Source organism: Canis lupus, chromosome 4 (assembly GCF_003254725.2).
Source record: "Canis lupus dingo isolate Sandy chromosome 4, ASM325472v2, whole genome shotgun sequence".
NCBI lineage: Eukaryota > Metazoa > Chordata > Mammalia > Carnivora > Canidae > Canis > Canis lupus.
The window spans coordinates 80946909-80963156 of record NC_064246.1 but is presented as its reverse complement, the minus strand read 5'-3'; the positions used below and the strand labels follow the sequence as shown (position 1 = coordinate 80963156).

Genomic DNA, 16248 nt, shown 5'->3' with positions numbered 1-16248 from the left:
AAGTTTCTAATGTGAATGCTCTACGAAAAGGGAAGTTAGAGACCTCCAGCCACAAAGAAGCCTGTCTAAAGTTTAAACAAGCTAAAGGGAACTAACTGTGATCTTGGTCATCATTTAAGAGAATTGAACATGCTATCATGTATTCAGCTTTGTAATTAATAATAATTTTTGTGTGTAAAACATACACACACATCCATTATTTTGTTATTGTAGAGGTGACCATCTTGAATGATACACTACTAAGATATTATAGGTCTATGTTTGTATTTGCTGATCAAAGATCAGCAACTAATCATAAAAACTGACCACACTGGATTCTTAACACAAGGTTTCATAAAGTTAGTTATAGAAATGTATTACTAGTAAGAGTGTTCTCAAATTCATAAATTACTGGACTAGGTCATCAGTTTATTTATTTATTTTTTTTATTTTTTATTTATTTATGATAGGCACACAGTGAGAGAGAGAGAGAGAGGCAGAGACACAGGCAGAGGGAGAAGCAGGCTCCATGCACCGGGAGTCCGATGTGGGATTCGATCCTGGGTCTCCAGGATCGCGCCCTGGGCCAAAGGCAGGCGCCAAACCGCTGAGCCACCCAGGGATCCCAAGGTCATCAGTTTAAAAATAAGAAGTGACTACCTAGAAATTTCTTTAGTATTCTAGCTCCTTCCCTTACCCTCCTCCCTTCTCCCCAAGTCTTTGACTCACTACTACTTGTCTCTTGCCTTTTTTAGTAGCTAGCCATGGCCAAGGAGTTCTCTAATGCTCTCTCTCTTTCTCTTTCTCTCTCTCTCTTTTTAACATGGAATTGTATGACTAAGGAATCCAGTCACCAAGACTGTGTCCTTTCCTGGCCCATCATAAATACAATTCCCACACAGAACATTTATTATACACTATAATATAGGTGGCTGCTAAAGCCAGCTATATACTCATACAAAAAAGTGACAACTAATTAGCGTGAAGGAAAAACATTGCATTCTTGTATACTTTCATTTTACCTAGTATTATTAATGGTTCTATTGAAAGAAAATATTTTATAATATTTGTTCTCATGGTAACTTTCTCTAAATATATAAAGAGAGGCAAATGATTACTCGTTTTTATTCATTTAATATTCAGTGTGTTCACTTGCCAAAGCACAAAGGCCAGAAAAGGAATTAACCTTTGCTCTTAGTTTGATAGGAATGGAACTAAAATAAGAACCACCTAGCATTAATATTATTAAGTTGAAGCTGCTGAGAAGACAGATGAAAGCTTTAAAATAACCCCAGCTGCTTCTGGTATATCCCTCTCCAGACAAAAATGCCAGCCTGTTTAGTTCAAAGATCATTAGTTCCCTTATTTGACAATTTGGGATTTTACATCTCATAATGTGAGAAATGCACTGTGTTATCTAACAGAGTGTGTGACCCTGGGCTAATTAAAAGGTACACATGAGCAGGGCAGGGTGAAGCAACCCTGCTTCATTACAAGTGGTGGTTGTTCCCTGGAGGCAGAAACATCAGAAGATTCCTGGAAGGAGTCCAAGACATCAGTCAAAGGCAACGTGCTTCCCAGATAGCAAGGCCACTGAATGGGATTGCAGCACTGGGAACTATTTAATCCGAGTGTGGCTTTTTATTTGTTTGTCAGATTGGTGAAATAGGAGACCTCAGAGGGAACTAAACCTGCAAGCAGAAACTGAATGTGACCTTTGCAGCTGACTGGCTAGACTTGCTTTGGGTTGGGGGGATGGGGCTGTTTTTAGTATTTTTATATTCTTTCACCTTTTTTTTTTTTTTTAAGTGGAACATGACGTATTAATGGAAAAGAAGAACATGGAAGTATAGAGACTCCTTGAAGACTGTGTTTCCATTCCATGGCCCCTTTACCTCCCAGGCTAGTACTGTGTTTTTGCTCCTATCTTATTTATTTTTTTAATAATAAATTTATTTTTTATTGGTGTTCAATTTGCCAACATACAGAATAACACCCAGTGCTCATCCCGTCAAGTGCCCCCTTCAGTGCCCGTCACCCAGTCACCCCCACCCCCCGCCCTCCTCCCCTTCCACCACCCCTAGTTCGTTTCCCAGAGTTAGGAGTCTTCATGTTCCGTCTCCCTTTCTGACATTTCCTACCCATTTCTTCTCCCTTCCCTTCTATTCTCTTTCACTATTATTTATATTCCCCAAATGAATGGGAACATATAATGTTTGTCCTTCTCCGATTGACTTATTTCTGCTCCTATCTTATATTCTTTTTTTTTTTTCCTATCTTATATTCTAACTGAAACCCAAGCACTCAAGGAGAACAAGATCATGCCTTTGATAAGACTGGGGCTATAAAGAGTCAGACAGGTAGCCTAAACTCTTGTCATAATTCCAACTCCAGGAATGTCTTCAACAAAAGTAATCCGTCTATGCACAAGTTTAAACATTTCAGAATTATATGTAAAAATGAGGAATGTAAGTTAAAAACTTCTCAAAAGGAGGAAATTAAAAAAAATATTAGAGAGAGAATGTATAATTTTTCATTTATATATATAAATATCATGTATTTATAGTTACATGTAAGAAATTATTATTATTATTATAAGTTGCTAATATATTTAGTAGTGGGGCAATTTATAAATAATTCTGTTCTTTTTTGTAATATATGTGCTATATATAATGTATTTTATAATATAAATGTATATATTATAAATACACATGCATGCAAAGAAACATACAACAAACACTGATACATATATAAAGATTACTGAAATAGAAGGGGGGAAGTAAGACTGAGGACATTTGTATATTTATGCATGTAGATGTATTTAATTAATGTTCTATAGGGGTACACATGCATAAATGGAGTTGCATAGGGAGAAAGTTTGATAATTTATATCCACTTTAATTTAGATTTTCAAAAGGTAGATTAAATTTGTAAATAAAGAAAATATAACAGAAAACTACAAACAACAACAACAAAAAACAATTTGGCTTTGTTTCTTTTGAGAAACAAAAATAAATAATAAATAATTAAATAAATATTTAAAGGCCCCGATCTTTTCCTAAATTTTCACAGTAAAATCTAATTTCCCCCCCCCTTGTTTACCCACTTCAGTATATTCTTTCATTTGAACTATCCCCAGAGTTTTCTTTGAATTATACTTTTCATCAAGAGGTATAGTTAGGTGGTTAAAATAAAAAGTTAGCTTCAGTATATAGCTCCTAATAAAAAGATGGTTATTTGATTCACCTTATGCATGTACACAGACATTCCATTCTCTTAATGTTGACCAAAGACTTTGTTTCTAGTATTGGAGTCCACACTCAAAATAGGTTTATATTGTCTCTCTTGTATGCTTAGAAGAATTTTTAGTAACCAATTTCACTTTCCCCAATGCAATGGGAGAAATTTGTTACATTTTTTAAATACCTTGCAAGAAGTTACTGTGGCCAAGTACAAAAAGGGTGTTGCCTGTGTTCTCCTCTAGGATTTTGATGGAATCTTGTCTCACATTTAGATCTTTCATCCATTTTGAGTTTATCTTTGTGTATGGTGTAAGAGAGTGGTCTAGTTTCATTCTTCTGCATGTGGATGTCCAATTTTCCCAGCACCATTTATTGAAGAGACTTTCTTCCAGTGGATAGTCTTTCCTCCTTTATCGAATATTAGTTGACCATAAAGTTGAGGGTCCACTTCTGGATTTTTTATTCTGTTCCATTGATCTATGTGTCTGTTCATCAAGATCAGAAGCTTTTGCATAGCAAAGGATACAGTCAACAAAACTAAAAGACAACCTACAGAATGGGAGAAGCTATTTGCAAATGACCTATCAGATAAAGGGCCAGTTTCAGTTTCCAAGATCTATAAAGAACTTCTTAAACTCAACACCAAAGAAACAAACAATCCAATCATGAAATGGGCAAAAGACATGAACAGAAATCTCACAGAGGAAGACATAGACATGGCCAACATGCATATGAGAAAATGCTCTGCATCACTTGCCATCAGAGAAATACAAATCAAAACCACAATGAGATCCCACCTCACACCAGTGAGAATGGGGGAAATTAACAAGGCAGGAAACCACGAATTTCAGAGAGGATGCGGAGAAAAGGGAACCCTCTTACACTGTTGGTGGGAATGTGAACTGGTGCAGCCACTCTGGAAAACTGTGTGGAGGTTCCTCAAAGAGTTAAAAATAGACCTGCCCTACGGTCCAGCAATTGCACTGTTGGGGATTTACCCCAAAGATACAGATGCAATGAAACGCCGGGACACCTGCACCCCGATGTTTATAGCAGCAATGTCCACAATAGCCAAACTGTGGAAGGAGCCTCGGTGTCCATAGAAAGATGAGTGGATAAAGAAGATGTGGTCTATGTATACAATGGAATATTCCTCAGCCATTAGAAACGACAAATTCCCACCATTTGCTTCAACGTCGATGGAACTGGAGGGTATTATGCTGAGTGAAATAAGTCAATTGGAGAAGGACAAACATTATATGGTCTCATTCACTTGGGGAATATAAAAAATAGTGAAAGGGAATATAAGGAGAAAAAATGAGTGGGAAATATCAGAAAGGGAGACAGAACATGAGAGACTCCTAACTCTGGGAAACGAACTGCGGGTGGTGGAAGGGGAGGAGGGCAGGGGGTGGGGGTGGCTGGGTGACGGGCACTGTGGGGGGCACTTGACGGGATGAGCACTGGGTGTTATTCTGTATGTTGGCAAATTGAACACCAATAAAAAATAAATTTATTATTTAAAAAAACATTTTTGAAATACCTTGGTCTCATCCTTTAAGAAGAGTTTTGTATCTTTGCCTTCAATCATATCTTATACTTATCGCACACCATCTTGTCATTAATTATGCTGACTCACTTTTATTGCTTCCAAAGCACCTAATTTTCTTAATACAAACTATTTTTCTTAATGTTCTTATGTGTTAATTTAATATTTAATTAATTCATATAATTAGAAACAGCAGTAAACGGGCCTTGAATAGGCTTAGAAACAGAAATTAGTTTTCTCGTGACAAGCATGCAACTAAAAATGGGGGGAAGCATATGACTCTCTGGGAAACAGTCACAAGCTTCATTTGACAATATTGGGAGATATTTTTTGTTGTTGTCACAACTGTGTGGGAGGATGGGTGCTATTGGCATAGCAGGGATGCTATGCTGCTAAACATTTCACAGAGCACAGGAAAGACCCCACTCCAAGGGACAGCCTGTCAATAGTGCCACCATTGAAATATCCTGTTTTATCAATAATAGAGAACTGCTAAGCCTCTGAGTCATTTAATAGGAAAAGATGTTGAAAATGTTATCATTTCACCTGCAACTATTTGTTGGCTTCCTGAGAGAAGTGAAGAAGCCATATTTCCTTCAAACTTTCATACTCCATATAAAAGTAAACATTAGGCTGTACATAGCAAGTGTTCAATAAATTTCTGTTACAATGATGCAAATTGCAAAAGTAATTTTGAGACCAGCCAAAGGAGAGACACAAAAAATTACCACCATGAGAATAAAGATGTGGCATATGAAACCCTTAAAGTGAAAAAGTGGAATAAGTCCAGAATATGATATAAAAAAGTGTCTTGTAATCATTTGTGAACAGAAGACTTTTCTATTACAGGCTCTTAAATTTAAAACAACCTGAAAATATGATTTTAAAGATGTTTTCTTTCTAACAAGAAAGCAGATTTTGAATATGTCATTTTAGAAGTTTATAAGCATGGGGGCAGATGCACAATATAATTTCTTGTGATTAATCTGAAATGCTGCTAAATTTAACCTTGCTTACACATGAATGAAAGCTATGCAAGGAGGTTGAATTTTTTTTTAAATAGAGATAAGTTATATTGAAAATAATTTTAATTTATATAAATCAATAAAAATATGACATTTCTTGAAAAAATTCAAATGATAGTGCATCTCTCTTTGATCGACATTTTTTGCTTTTACTACATTCAGAAATACTTTTTTTGAATTGCATTCATTTTATGTTTCCAAAACTCATTATGCTTACTTATGACTATAATATTCATAAAATGAGGAAAACATCTTACCTACTGTATTTGTACTCAGTTTGTTAAAATCTGTAGCTAATTTGGAAAAATGACATACCAGGAGAATTTATATAACAAGGAATCTATTCATTGTTTGCAAAGCAATTGATACAGCAACTAAGACACTCAGCATATTGGCAGAAGGATTAAATAGTCATAGCAGAAGTGCAGTTCATATTTGCTTTAGTAATACTGGTAAAGAGACAGTGTCTATGTGATACTTACTGATGGAGTTTCATTTCTTTCAGCTAAATTATACTCAGTTTTGAAGGAGAATGATTTGAAGAAGTTCTGGTCTTAAGCAAGCTTGTTAGCTAAGCCAGCGGGATAAGGACGGCTAGGTACAGGCAAGAACTAATACAAGGAGAAATTCAAGTAATTAAATTCTGACACCTAATATTGGCTTTGTGTCTGGCCTTTTACTCTTACTACAGTTATTATGCACTTGAATAGGCTGGCATTCATACCAGAGGGGTGCAAAACCTAGCCAAACTTAGGGGCCCTCTGATTACTCCTATGTTTAATATAAGCATACTTTTTTTTTGAGGGGGGTGTCCTTATCTATAAATGATTTTTAGAACATCATTTTGCCTTCTGTTTCTTTAATTATCCCTCTTTAGAAAAAAAAAAATCTCTCTGCTGTTTTTGGCATCATTCATCTTCAACCAGCTTCCCTCCCTTCCCTAACAGAAATGAACTAAGTTACAGGGAGTTGGTCATTGCACATATTTTAGAATATATTTATAGGCAGGTCACTGGTCTAGTTAAGTACCATAGCATCACAGTTCAGTGTCAAGGTGCCTGAAATACAGGCATAAGGTTCTCTGAGGAGGTATCCTAAGTTCTGGGAGGTATGCATACCCTTAAATGTCATTTTAATTGTAGCACTAACATAATTGCAGAATGTCACATTTATTTTTTAATTTCCATTATCTAATATCTATTGGACCAGGATAGCATTTCCCCTTATTTTCCTGTTCAAGGGATGGAAGTGAGATTTTTTTTTTTTTTTTTGTTTTTGTTTTTGTTTTTGTTTTTTTGGAAGTGAGATTTTTAAGCTGGAGGAAGTAAGCCAGATGCTGAACTGAGAACTAAAAGTTTTAGAATACAGTCTCCCCATAGGTGACAGAATGATTTAAAAAGGTGCGAACATAAACAAAAAACTGCTGTGTAGAAGCAACTGAAATGAAAGTAACCACTAGAATCACAAAAATTAAAAAAAAATCTTAAACTATAATTACCAAACCAATTATGAAGTAGGTTTTTTTTAAAGTAACATTAAACAAAGTATGCCATGAATTGGGAATGCAAAAAAGGAAGAGAGAGAGAGAAGGAGAAATGGAAGGAAGACAGTATGAACAGACAGCAGACGCTGATCTCAATGAGCTATGACTTTTTCTGGAGTTTCCCACAGGGTATACATGTCAATAGGACAAACTACATTACAAAACAAACAAAAAATCGAGTTGTTTTAAATATTTGTTCTAAAAATAATGCAAAAGTCCACTGGTGAACTATGCCAGGATATAAGATATTTTCATTCATTTTGGGAAAGGCTTGAGGTGATTTACAAAGCAGGCTGAAAAGCCTTTTTCTTTCTTTTATTCAAACCAGATTCTTATATCTTATCACTACAAATATCAGGAAGGGCCTGAAATGGTAAGAAGACTCATTCATTTTAGTAGAAATGATCAAGAAAAATAAAAGTCCAAGAAAAACTGAAACTGAGCCAGAGAAGTCTAGTCTACATAACAAAGGGAAAATTTTCAGTATGTATTATTTATATTTTCAGTATGTATGTATACTCTTTTGGGGGGGGTGATGAAGAAGATATAGAGAGGTGGGATAGAGCATAGCATTTCTGAATGACTAAATGAGTATAATATAGCGAGAACATAGAGAATAAGGAAATGAGGCATAATATAAAGAGGAAAATAAAGAAATATTATCTGATATGTTGTTATAAGCTATATGAAAGTTTCCGAGGGTGAGAAGACCAGCAGGAAGGTGGCGGTGGCATAGGAGGACCCTAGAGTTGCCTCATCCTACAAACACAACTAGATAAGTATCAAGTCATCCTAAATACCCCAGAAATTGACCAGAAGACTGACAGAACAAATTCCACAACTAAAGGGAGACAAGAGGCCACACTGAAGAAGGTAGAAAGTATGGAGACATGGTTTAGGGAAGAAATGAATGCTGGCTGCTGTGGAGGAGAGGGATCCATGGTTGCAGAAGAGGGCAAGAGAGACGAGCACACAGGGGAATGTGCAAGGAGAATGTTTCTCCATAGCCTTTATCTTGGAAAATGAAAGGGGCTTAATTTCATGAGTTCTTGTAACCAGAGGCACATATAGCCTGGAGTTTTAAAGGTCAGTGGTCTTGGCTGGGAGGGTACTTGTGTTGCTCTTGGAGAGAAGGCAGGCAAACAACCTGAGGGCCTACAGATCGGAAACAGGGATCTGAAGAATGCCTGGGGCACACAGTGGGGAGATGACCTGCTCTTCTCAGAGTGTGCCCCTGAGACAGCGTTCACAGAAAGACCAATCCCAAAGCAAAGGAGCTGTCCAGCATCATTTCTCTACCTTACTTATAGAGCCACCTATGGGAAGCAGGGCAGCATAGACACTGACTGTCTAAGTAGCTTAAACTAAATCCCACCCACTGTACACTGGTGGAAATTCCATCCTCCTTCTTATTTACCTCAGTAAGGGCCTCTCCTCCAGAAGACCAGCACAAACCCTACCCACACTACATCTCTTTGACCAGAGTTTTGCAGAACATCCTTTCCAGTGGAGATGGTGACAAGTCTCATTTCAAAAGCAGACCAAAGCACCTCTCATTAAAACTCACATTTAGACCAGGGACCAAACATCGCCCAAAGTAGGTAAGGAGAACCTCTGCAGACAACTGGCCTGAAGGATAGAAAGCTAGAACACAGCAGAACACATGAACATACACTGCAGGTGCTACAGACTGGAAGAAGCAGAGGAATTAATAACCTGAAGAAAGAGTAATGGAAAGCAATGAAGCTGAACAAAAGAGAGAAAGAATTATGCAAAAAGAGAATAGACTTATGGAATTCAAACATAATAACAAAAATCATAATATTCATATTATAGGAGTCCCAGAAGAAGAAGAGAGAGAAAAGAGGGCATAGAATGTATTTGAAGAAATAATAGCCGAAAACTTCACTAATTTGGGGAAGGAAACAGACATCCGGATCTAGGAGGCACAGAGAACTCCCATCAAAATCAACAAAAGCAGACCCACACCCAGGTATATTGTAATTAAATTTGCAAAATATAGTGATAAAGTAAAAATCTTAAAAGCAGCAAGACTAAAGTAGTCATTAACTTACAAAGGAAAATCCATAGTCTAGCAGGAGATTTTTCAACAGAAATCTGGCAAGCCAGAAGGGAGTGACATGTTATTTTCAAAGTGCTGAATGGGAAGAATCTGCAGCCACAAATACTCTATCCAGCAAGGCCATCATTCAGAATAGAGGGAGAAATAAAGCATTTCGCAGACAAACAAAAACTAAAGGAGTTTGTAACCACTAAACCAGCCCTGCAAGAAATATTGCAGGGACTTTTTGAGGGAAAGGAGAGACCAACAACGACAATATAAAGGTGGAAAATACAAAGGCATTAAAATGAATATTTCTGTAAAAATCAAAGAACTCACAAAACAAAAGCATATAAAATATAAAAATATATACCTAAAATGTGGGTATGAGGGTAGAAAATAGATTCAAACTTAAACATCCATCAACTATCATACAAATGGATGTTAAAAGAAAGCCAGAGTGGCAGTACTTATATTCAACAAACTATATTTTAAAACAAAGACTAGGGACGCATGGGTGCTCAGCAGTTGAGCGCCTGGCTTCCGCCCAGGGCGTGGAGTCCCAAGATCAAGTCCTACATCGGGCTCCCTGCATGAGGCCTGCATTTCCCTCTGCCTGTGTCTCTCTGCATCTCTCTCTGTGTCTCTCATGAATAAATAAATAAAATCTTAAAAAAAAAAAAAAAAACAAAGACTATAGCAAGAGACAAAGAAAGTGCACTACATAATAGCAACAAGAAGATCTAACTACTGTAAATATTTATGCTCCAACATGGAATATCCATATATATAAAATGATAAATAACAAACATAAAGGAACTAATCAATAGCAATATGTTAATAGTAGGAAACTTTAACACCCCAGTTATATCAATGGACATATATTCTAAACAGAAAATTAACAAGGAAACAACTGTTTTGAATGACACTGGAATAGATGAGCTTAACAGATATATTCAGAACATCCCATCCTAAAACAACAGAATACACATTTTTCATTCAAGTGCACAAGGAACATTATTCAAAATAGAATGGATCATATATTAGGCCACAAAACAAGCTTCAAAAATATGAGAAGATTGAAGTCATGCTATTCATCTTTTCTGACAACACTTCTTGAAACTAGAAGTCACCCATAAGCAAAAATCTAGAGAGACCACAAATATGTAGAAGTTAAATAACATGCTACAAAAACAATGAATGAAACAACTAGGAAATAAAAGAAGAAATTAAAAAAAAAGATTAAAACAAATGAAAATGAAAACATAACAGTCCAAAACCTTAGAAAGGCAGCAAAAGCAGTTCTAAGAGAGAGTTTTACAGCAATACATGCCTGCCTCTAGAGGCAAGAAAAGTCTCAATCAACCTACATCTAAAGTAGCTAGAAAAAAATGACAAAAAATCCAAACCAGCAGAAGGAAAGAAATAATAAAGATTAGAGCGATGAAAATAATATAGAAACTAAAACAAAAAAAATTCCCACAATAGAACAGATCAATGAAACTGGGAGCTGATTCTCTGAAAAAAAAATTAGTAAAAGTGATGAATCTTTAGCCAAACTAGTCAAAAAGAAAAAAAGGCTCAAATAAATAAAATCACAAAAGAGAGAAGAAAAATCAAACCAGTACCACAGAAATACAATCAATTTAAAAGAACATTATGGGAAACTATATGCCAACTAATTGGACAACCTAGAAAAAAATGGAGAAACTCCTAGAAGTATATAAATTACCAAAACTAAAACAAGAAGAAATAGAAAACCTGAACAGACCAATAACCAGCAAAGAAATTGAATGAATAATCAAAAAACTCCCAACAAACAAAAGTTCAGGACCAGATGGCTTCACAGGAAACTTCTCACAAATATTTAATGAAGAGCTAATACCTATTCTCAAATTACTCCAAAAATTAGAAAAAGAAGAAAAAATTCTAAACTCATTCTATTAGGTCAGGATTACCCTAACACCAAAATCAGATAAAGACACCAGAAAAAAAAAAAAAAAGAAGAAAGAAAGAAAGAAAGAAAGAAAGAAAGAAAGAAAGAAAAAGAAAGAAAGAAAGAAAGAAAGAAAGAAAGAAAGAAAGAAAGAAGAAAGAAAGAAAGAAAGAAAGAAAGAAAGAAAGAAGAAAGAAGAAAGAAAGAAAGAAAGAAAGAAAGAAAGAAAGAAAGAAAGAAAGAAAAGAAAGAAAAAAGAAAGAAAGAAAGAAAGAAGAAAGAAAGAAAGAAAGAAAGAAAGAAAGAAAGAAGAAAGAAAGAAAAGAAGGAGAAGGAGAAGAAGAAGAAGAATTACAGACCAATATCCCTAAAGAACAGAGATGCAAAAATTCTCAACAAACTACTGGTATACCAAATCCAACAATATATTTTAAAAATTCTTCACCATGATCAAGTACAATTTATTCCTGAATTGCCAGGGTAGTTCAATATTGGCAAATCAATCAATGGCACACACCACATTAATAAAATAAAGGCTAATAACCATTGTATCCTCACAATAGATGCAGAAATAACATTTCACAAAGTATTCATGATAAAAGCACTCAACGAAGTAGATTTAGAGGGAAGGTACATCAACAAAGCAAAGGACATATTTGAAAAACCACAGCTAGTATCATGTTTAATGAGGAAAAAACTGAGAGCTTTTCTACTACCGTCAGGAACAAGACAGGGAAGAGTGAAGTCATTGAGTGATCAGATACTGTGATTGATTTAATAGTGGTAAAAAAAAAGATAGAGGGAAGAAGGTTTGTTTTTCTGACTTGGATCAGCAGTGTTGCCAATATTGAGACTGGGAAGTACAAATTCTATGTTTGGATTAGTGATATAACAAATTAAATCTTAGGACTTTAGAAATTTTGAGTGCCTCTGAAGGGATGTGAAGAAATTACTTCTGCCTGTACTCAAAAAAGGCATCTAGATTGAAATATTACCATGAGATCTGTCAGAAGATAGATGATAATTGCTTCACAGTGATCAGTTAACTTGGTTTTTAAATTATTCTGAAAAGCCAAATGAAAATACAAATATTTGAAAAGAGGGAAGTATTTGGAGCTAAATATATTAAATATTAGAGGAACTTAACTGTAATAGAAAATAAACACACTCAAAAAAGATTGCTTTTCTGAATTCTCTTAACTTACTTATCTATTTTACTTATTTTTGAGCTTACGGTTATAAGAAAACTACCTATTAAATTTGGACTTTGATGATTATTACCAAAAATAAGCATTTCCTCATTATCACTGAGTTTTTCCTTCATGGTTCATTTAAAATATGCCACTATTGATATAATGTTTTTAACATTATATGTTTTGTTACTCATATGAATATAACAGTATATTTGAAATTAATATACAAGTAGTTTTAGCTTTTTTTCCTTTAATTTTATTTTTTAAGATTTATTTATCTATTTGAGAGAAAGAGTGTAAGGGGGGGGGAGTCAGATGAAGAGGGAGAGAGAGAGAGAAGAATCCTCAAGCAGATTCCCCACTGAATGCAGAGCCGGATGTGGAGCTCCATCCTAGGACCTTGAGATCATGACCAGAGCCAAAATCACAAGTCAGCTGCCCAACTGACTGAGCCACACAGGTCCCCATTCCTTTAATTTTAATAAAGAATCCTTGCTTTCCCACTTTTGCTTAGTGCTATAAAAGACTAGCTCCATTAGTTATCTGAGTAGCTCCTACACTCTCGTAATGACACATCAGAGAACAGATAGGCTCCTAAGTAGGGGCATTGCTTAAGATGACAAACTGTATAAGCTCTACATCATAGACCCGAGAGAGACCATGGGCTAGGAAGGAGGGAAAGCTAGTTTTATGTGGTTTTGGTCAGTACAGCTTGTTTAAAAATTTGACTGTAAGGAAAGAAAAAAATTGTGATAAGTTAGAAGCAACATATATATTTTTTGTTAATTCGTTTTTATTAATTCTAAGAATTCCTTAATCTTTATTTTGGTACTTGGTTTAGATGTAACTCAGCAGAGACTGATTAAGCTTGTTGATGCTTCCTAAGGAGCACATTAAAAAGGGGAATCTCTAATCTTGATGAAAGGGGACCACTCTCCTCATCTACAGTCATCTAACTAAGGTTAAGAGCCTGATCTAAAAATGGTACAGGGACTGTTGGAGAAATTGATCTGGGATAATGAATACATTTTCATTACTACTGTAAATTACATTGTAAGTCAGCTGTATCAGTGCTGATGCAGGCCATTTTTTAAACTATGAAAAATATAACAATGTGTACTACTAACTAAAATGGGTACATGATACTACAATTATAATTACATTCATGTTGAATTCATTTGCTGCTTGTATTGCATTATGAGACATCTGCTACCTGGTCTAATCTGCAAAGTTACAAAAGAATAGTATTATTATCTATTGGTTCCAGGAAATTATGTCAGTTCCAGGAAGTTATGCAGTGTTACAACATCATGAAATAAATAATTTTTCTGAGGTTGCATTCTGTGTGCATCACATTGGTGCATAGATTGGTATTGGGTTTATTCTTACTCATAAATATCTGACACTACTATTATAATGATTTTTAAAGAATACTACAAATACCAGCCATCTTCTGATATTTTCATAAATATCTTACACTATTTTAACTGATTTTTGAAAGATATATTAAGTATTAGTCATCTTCAGACTTAGTGGTTTTAAATTACTGTATAAGCTAATACATATTAACATAAATATATGCAGATATATATACTACATATTTGAATGCATGCATGCAATATTATAGATATGTGTATATGATAGATGACAGATAGATGTGCATACGCATTTATAGAAAGAACTGTGTTTATTATTTAATCCACTAAGTCATCTCAATGTTTTTAAAGAGTCAGAATTTTACATTATAACTAGACTACATTAAACCACTGCTATCATGGGTCAAAATATTTCTAAACAAAATATTTTATTTCAATATGAGCTATCAAATATATTATTTATGGTGGATTAAAATGATTATTAATCGCTTTAACATAAATTTTTCCAAAAAAAGCCACATCTGTTTTGTTTTTCTATGTGTTTTTCTAAGACAAAATGGTAAGAAAATTGACATTTAAAAAGACGCACGTTTAAAATAGATATCAGGTTATTTATCACACTTTTCTGGACTATATTTCTGTGACATAATGTCATCTTCTGATTGACTGAATGGTAGATTGTTTAATACGGGAATGGCTGAATATATTTTTATCAAGAGACATCTTTCACCTTACTGAAACTCAAAACTATGTATTTCCAGCAATGTCATCAGTGTCTTTTAAGTCTCATTTCCACTGTCATACTTGCTACCACTTCCTATGCAGGACATGGAGAAGTGTGAGTAAAGGTAGGAGAAAATTTGAAATGGATCCAAAGAATGTTAAAAAATATATAGAATATATAGTTTTTTAATTGTCCATGTCACTGGGAAACACTAAAAATAAAAAAGTTATATAAGTATTAGTAATAGTTGTAAAAATTGAAGTACATATCAAAGCTAAAAAGGTTAACTGAACTTAACAAGTTACATGGATCTTCTTACACATCTCCATAAAGAAAGAAAGAATGAAATAAGGAATTTGATAGCATTTATGACTAGTATATAGTAGGCAATCAACTGATTTTTTCAAGTATAGTCACCCAATGCAATAGAAAATAGTCTATTCCAGCTCCAAAAGGCTGAATTAACTTGTAGTCCAATGTGAGTAAGACAAAGAGTGAGACAATATTACCAGGAGGAAATTTATGTTTGTTTATTTAAGTGTGAAAAATTTGTGAGGCCATTTTGTTGCTGATGATAAATATTTTCTTAATGATCTTATTTATTTATTTATTTATTTATTCATTAATTCATTAATTCATTTATTTGAGAGAGAGAGAAAAAGCATAAGTGAGGGGCAGAGAGGAAGAGGGAGAAGCAGGCTCCCCACCAAGCAGGGACCCCAACGTGGGGCCCAATCCTAGTTCGGTGGTGGGATCATGACCTGAGCCAAAGGCAGACACTTAACCAACTGAACCACCCAGGCACCCCAAGAGAAGTATTTTTGACAGAGTTAAAAATATCGAAAGTCTAGTCCTCCTTAAAAATTGTCTCTGCTTCCTGTCTGGCCCTCATTCTTGAAGTATATTTCCTAATAATTGCTTCAAATGATATTGTTACTGACTCCTATAGTTGTTAAAATTATCAAATAACTTCTCATGTTGTTTTAGAAAAAAGCAACATCTTACCACATTGATTTTTTAAAGTTTTTGTTTAAATTTGAATTAACATACAGTGTAATATTAGTTTCAGGCATACAATATAGTGATTCAATATTTCCGTACAACACCATCACAACAAGTGCAATCTTTAATCCCAATCACCTGTTTCATCTATCCTCCCATCCACCTCCCCTCTGGTGACCATGAGTTTGTTCTCTAAAGTCTGTATCTTGGTTTGCTTCCTTCTCTTTTTTCCCCTTTGCTCATTTGTTTTATTTCTTAAATTCCACATATGAGTGAAATAATATGGTGCTTGTCTTTCTCTGACTGACTTATTTTACTTAGCCTTAAGCAAAGCAAATACCTTCTAGCTACAGTCATGTCAGTCCAAGTTGCAAGACTTCATTCTTTTTAATGGCCAAGTAGTACTCCATCATGTATATATACCACAACTTTTTTATTCATGCAGCGGTTGATGGACACTTGGGCCATTTCCATAGTTTGGTTATTGTAGATAAAGAAGCCATGCAGATGGCCAACAGCACATGTTAACTTTTAATTAGTAAATCAGTTGATTTGTTTGTTGGTGTTTATTATGTGATGGGCATTATGAGAACGTTTGAGGCTTAAATAGGGATAAG

The 16248-nt window shown here is 34.8% G+C and overlaps 1 long non-coding RNA gene across 8 annotated transcripts in view; it reads right to left on the bottom strand.

The window, feature by feature from the left end:
* The window catches only part of LOC112652778 (uncharacterized), a 186514-nt gene that overhangs the window by 79169 nt on the left and 91097 nt on the right, over positions 1–16248 (bottom strand). The window lies entirely within an intron of this gene.